Source organism: Littorina saxatilis, linkage group LG14 (assembly GCF_037325665.1).
Source record: "Littorina saxatilis isolate snail1 linkage group LG14, US_GU_Lsax_2.0, whole genome shotgun sequence".
NCBI lineage: Eukaryota > Metazoa > Mollusca > Gastropoda > Littorinimorpha > Littorinidae > Littorina > Littorina saxatilis.
The window spans coordinates 41,909,051-41,915,050 of NC_090258.1; positions in this window are offsets into that span (position 1 = coordinate 41,909,051).

Consider the following 6,000-nt stretch of genomic DNA (forward strand, 5'->3'; position numbering starts at 1 on the left):
CAAGCGTGATCAACACAATTAAGTATCTATAATAATAATAATAATAATAATAATAATAATAATAGTGACAAGCTTATATAGCGCGAACCATGGAGTTAATCCACGCTCTCCGCGCTTAACATCAAACTGAACAGCTTTAGAAAAAGCAATACATGTTTACAATAAAGAGTATCCTATTTCATACATAAATGCCATAATGCGTTAATTATACAAACAACAACATCCAAAGAAAAACACACACTCACACAAGTTAAAGCTAAGTACATAGTAAGAAAGATAATATGTTAACTCACTATATCATAGCACACACACGTACACACACACCCACACACACACACACATACACTCACGATCACACACACACAAACACACACACGCACACACAGCGCAGTCGATCACACCCACAGACACAAACACAAGCGTAAAGCGATAGTACAGGGTATTGAAAAAGCGGATCTATCAATTGGATAACTCTTTTTCTCTCTATGAACTTGCTTTTTGTAAATAAATCTATCAAACTCAGTGTGACACGTTTTTGTTGCAGTGTGCGAATGATATGATCAAATGCTTTCCGAAGGATGAATGAATGATTGTCATTTTTTAAAAGTTTTCATTCACAACCAGCTGGGGAATAAATAACACTGTTCCCCGTGTAACAAATCGAGGCGGTGAATGAGTTTGAGCTTTCAGGTGAAACGCGGATTGTCAAAGTGAAAGGCAATCAGGCTGATTGTTAGATGTGTGGAACTATCGCGGATTTGGATTCGTGTTTTCGAGGACAACGATTGTAAGCGTTCACTGTCAAAGACCCAATAAACATTGATAATTACCGCAGCGACTCATAGTCAATTTGAAACTTATCTCTGTGGTGTTGTTGTTCTATTTGTTCTGGTGGTTGTTGGTTGGTGAATGCTTCTCAGTCAAACGCAATAAAGTGAGTCGAGCAAGCGAACTAGTTTCTTGTTCTTTACTTCGCAAAGGTTCCCGCTCGACTGCCGAGATCTTTCACAAGTCTCGCGGTCTCACGTGATCATACATGCACACATCTTATTAGTGCAGTGCGCAAAACAAACCAACAAGCGCGCAACAATGTCATGGACAGTCATCGTCTCACATACACCCCCCGGGACATGCAACGGCGTCCCGACGTTGGCCAAGTATAATCAACGACCAAATATTACACGCCAAAAAAAATTAAAAAATTGCACAACCAATTCTTTACCACCAAAAAAATTCTCAAAGACAAAACGCTTGGCAAAACCACAAAGACAATCGTACGGTGCATCAATGGGAAGCCACACTATATCCACACAAATATAAACTGTGCACAACGCTTGCCAAAACATAGGGTGCCAAATGACAACATATCTACACACTGAAAACCATCACACTGAAACCACAAGTTGCGAAAAAGATCCCCAGTCATTTCAATTAAGCCTTTGTCAAAACGTTTAGGCTAAAAAGTTACTATCTAAAATATTCGTCGTGGCCAAATACATTCACCCGTGTCGTTACAACCACCAAAAGCAACGAACGTAACACCACCAAAAAAAATATAAAAGATCAGGAAATAATGTACATGTCCGGAATTTGTACCATGGCAGCCATCTTCTTCTCCATCTTGTACATTTGTTTGTTTGTTTGCTTAACGCCCAGCCGACCACGAAGGGCCATATCAGGGCGGTGCTGCTTTGACATTTAACGTGCGCCACACACACGACAGAAGTCGCAGCACAGGCTTCATGTCTCACCCTGGGTCACATTATTCTGACACCGGACCAACCAGTCCTAGCACTAACCCCATAATGCCAGACGCCAGGCGGAGCAGCCACTAGATTGCCAATTTTAAAGTCTTAGGTATGACCCGGCCGGGGTTCGAACCCACGACCTCCCGATCACGGGGCGGACGCCTTACCACTAGGCCAACCGTGCTGGTCCCTTTAATCGTGTAATTATAAGTCAATTGCAATAACACAATGTAGCCGTGACTACAACTTGCATTAACTGCAACCTCGAGTCTTGGAGAGAAAAACAAAACAGATTCTCTCCCTTTGATCACACCATGCTGCTTCACCATTGACAAATCAGACAAGCACAACCAATTTCCAGAGGAAGAAAAAAAAACCAATCCGGTATAAAATTAATCTTTAAAATGTATCCATTGTTCCTTTGTTCTTTCCCAACAATTGACTATTCTGCAGCAACCTCTGACAATTCCAACCTTGACTGAACACTGTCCTTTACAATAAGTCTAATTGGAAATATGTTATCTCCCTTTTTACAAAAAAATTACAAACGTTGAATTTTCGGTTTCTGCAACCAAATCATGCAATAATATTATACACTGTCTGCAAAAAAACAAAAGACACGTGACTCTATAATTTATCGACGCCATCCTCCAAAAGTCATAAATGAATTTGCACTGAAAAAAATAATAGAACCTCAAAAAAAAGAAAAACACAAAAAAGAAAACATTTCAACTGTCAAAATTGAAACGACTATGGTCACTCTGTTCTGTACAATTCCAAAATCAACTTGTCATGCAAATCAATTCTTTCATGCAAAACGTTTGAATCAACTTGTATCAATGCTCTCCAAAAAAATCATTATCAGCGGACAATTTCAGATTATGTCAAAATTTAATTACCACTGCTTCCATAAAATTCATTCTAAACATTTCAAATGAAGGAACAAATAATCTCTGCAACTATGTACCATACATACCATACACATTTTGAACAAACACAGTGTCGACACACTGACACCGACATTGAGCACAGTGGGCCTTTTGTTTTTTAATGTCTTGACTTTGGTTTTAATGCCATTATTAGCTTTCTAAGAAATTAATTCATCCAACTTTTCAACCCACCAGGAAAAAGTCAGGGTGTTGATGTCTGGTACGTGTCCAAGCGGCGGGATGGTGTTAACCTGTGTGTACTCCTGGTCAGAACTGTTTGTAGGAGAAGGAGTGATCCTTCAAACCTAGACAAGAAAGAGGAGTGCCGGCTTTTTTCAGTATCTTGAAACAAATTTTCTGCAAACTGTGTAAGTAACCGTGTTTTTTTGTGTGCGTTTGTTACGCACACACACACACACACACACACACACACACACACACACACACTCACACACGCACACACTCACACACACACACACACACATACACACATACACACACACACGCACACACACACACACAGACACACACACACACACACATACACACACACACAATATATTACATATGTGTACAACTTTAACTTAAGAGCGTATCAACACAGACCTTCCTCAGACCTATTGACGTGTCGCCTGGCAATCAGCTCTACAAGCCAAGCATTCAATCTCAGCAAGCACTTCTCTTCAATGATCCACAAAGCGATCTGTGCCTTCCATACAATCGTATTCCCGTTCTACGCTGAACAGTCTTTGATGACGCTATGTTTTAAAAGCCGCAAAATTTGAACAGCTAAGTCATGAGTAGAAAAGGGAAAAAGATTTGATGACGTCATGTGTACACGTATTGATAGAAAGACTTTTCAGAACCTGTTTGTTGTGACGGAGTGTCAACTGTAAACAGATAAAGAACTTAAAGGAGGGTGTTTGTAGAGTAGTATTGTAGCATAGTACGGTTAGCGTAGATTAAGGGTCGAGGGTGTTTCTGCAGTGGCATTGACTACCTAGGGTTACTGCAAACAGATACACTGGTTTAAACAGAAATGTATTTAAAGCAACAAACATAAATAAAAAATAATCAGGACAAGAATTCAAACATAATCGTATGGTATGTGCACAATGCAATACCGCAATGGAAATGTATTCATGGTGATGAACATCACATTATTGATAAGCCAGGAAGGAGAGAAAGAAGGCAAAGGACGAACATTCACAATGTTCCTGATTTTCAAACTTTCACGCTTTATTTCAGATACAGAATTTGAATTTGTCGATCTTGAGTTTGTAACGGTTCCATATTTCTTTCAGTATATATCTTTTACACACTTCTCTGTAATCACCTCGCATTCCCTTCTTGTGAATGTGAGCCCACCTCTTTTCTTTGTCACACACACACACACACACACACACACACACACACACACACACACACACACACATACACACATACACACACACACACACCACACACACACTCACACACAAAAACACACACACACGCACACACACACACACACACACACACACACACACACCGAACACACACACACACACACACACACACTCGCACATGCACACACACAAACACACACACACACACTCGCACATGCACACACACACACACACACACACACACACACACACACACACACACACACATTCAAGTAAAGCTGCAAAGAAAGCGTGAAGGTTTACATTACAGAAACACTGTGGAAAGTATCTTGTTCATGGGCCCGTACACAAGTAGATAAGCTCACCAATAAATCTATCACACAATAAAGTGCACCAGCACCCGCCCCCCTGTCACGTGACGTAACCTGGAGACAGTAGAACAAGGAAGTTCCACAACAAACCCTGAGCGGTACCCGAGTAGTGATTAGACAGGTCCTGTCCGTACAGTGCTCGCTACACCCTTCATTTGTGTCGTTACCTGTGTCATCGCTGTCTGTCTTCACTTTAGTCGTCACCTGTGTTATCGCTAGAACCGCCTTCATTTGTGTCGTTACCTGTGTCATCGCTGTCTGTCTTCACTGCAGTCGTTACCTGTGTCATCGCTGTCTGTCTTCACTTCAGTCGTCACATGTGTCATCGCTAGAACCGCCTTCACTTGTGTCGTTACATGTGTCATCGCTGTCTGCTTTCACCTGTGTCGTTACCTATGTCATCGCTGTCTGTCTTCACTTCAGTCGTCACCTGTGTCATCGCTGTCTGTCTTCACTGCAGTCGTTACCTGTGTCATCGCTGTCTGTCTTCACTTCAGTCGTCACATGTGTCATCGCTGTCTGTCTTCACTTCAGTCGTCACATGTGTCATCGCTGTCTGTCTTCACTTCAGTCGTCACCTGTGTCATCGCTGTCTGCCTTCACTTCAGTCGTCACCTGTGTCATCGCTGTCTGTCTTCACTTCAGTCGTCACCTGTGTCATCGCTGTCTGCCTTCACTTCAGTCGTCACCTGTGTCATCGCTGTCTGTCTTCACTTCAGTCGTCACCTGTACTGTATCATCGCTGTCTGCCTTCACTTCAGTCGTCACCTCTGTCATCGCTGTCTGCCTTCACTTCAGTCGTCACCTGTGTCATCGTTGTCTGCCTTCACTTGTTTCGTCACCTGTATCATCGCTGTCTGCCTTCACTTCAGTCGTCACCTCTGTCATCGCTGTCTGCCTTCACTTGTGTCGTCACCTCTGTCATCGCTGTCTGTCTTCACTTGTGTCGTCACCTGTGCCATCGCTGTCTGTCGTCACTTCGGTCGTCACCTGTGTCATCGCTGTCTGTCTTCACTTCAGTCGTCACCTCTGTCATCGCTGTCTGCCTTCACTTCAGTCGTCACTTGTGTCATCGCTGTCTGTCTTCACTTCAGTCGTCACCTGTGTCATCGCTGTCTGTCTTCACTTCAGTCGTCACTTGTGTCATCGCTGTCTGTCTTCACTTCAGTCGTCACCTGTGTCATCGCTGTCTGCCTTCACTTCAGTCGTCACCTCTGTCATCGCTGTCTGCCTTCACTTCAGTCGTCACTTGTGTCATCGCTGTCTGTCTTCACTTCAGTCGTCACCTGTGTCATCGCTGTCTGCCTTCACTTCAGTCGTCACCTGTGTCATCGCTGTCTGTCTTCACTTCAGTCGTCACCTGTGTCATCGCTGTCTGTCTTCACTTCAGTCGTCACCTGTGTCATCGCTGTCTGTCTTCACTTCAGTCGTCACCTGTATCATCGCTGTCTGTCTTCACTTCAGTCGTCACCTGTGTTGTACAGACACTTTTCAACAAACAAAAACACCCAGTGAAGAAAACGAATAAAACAAACAAACATTGCTTGTATTGATTCCATACGTA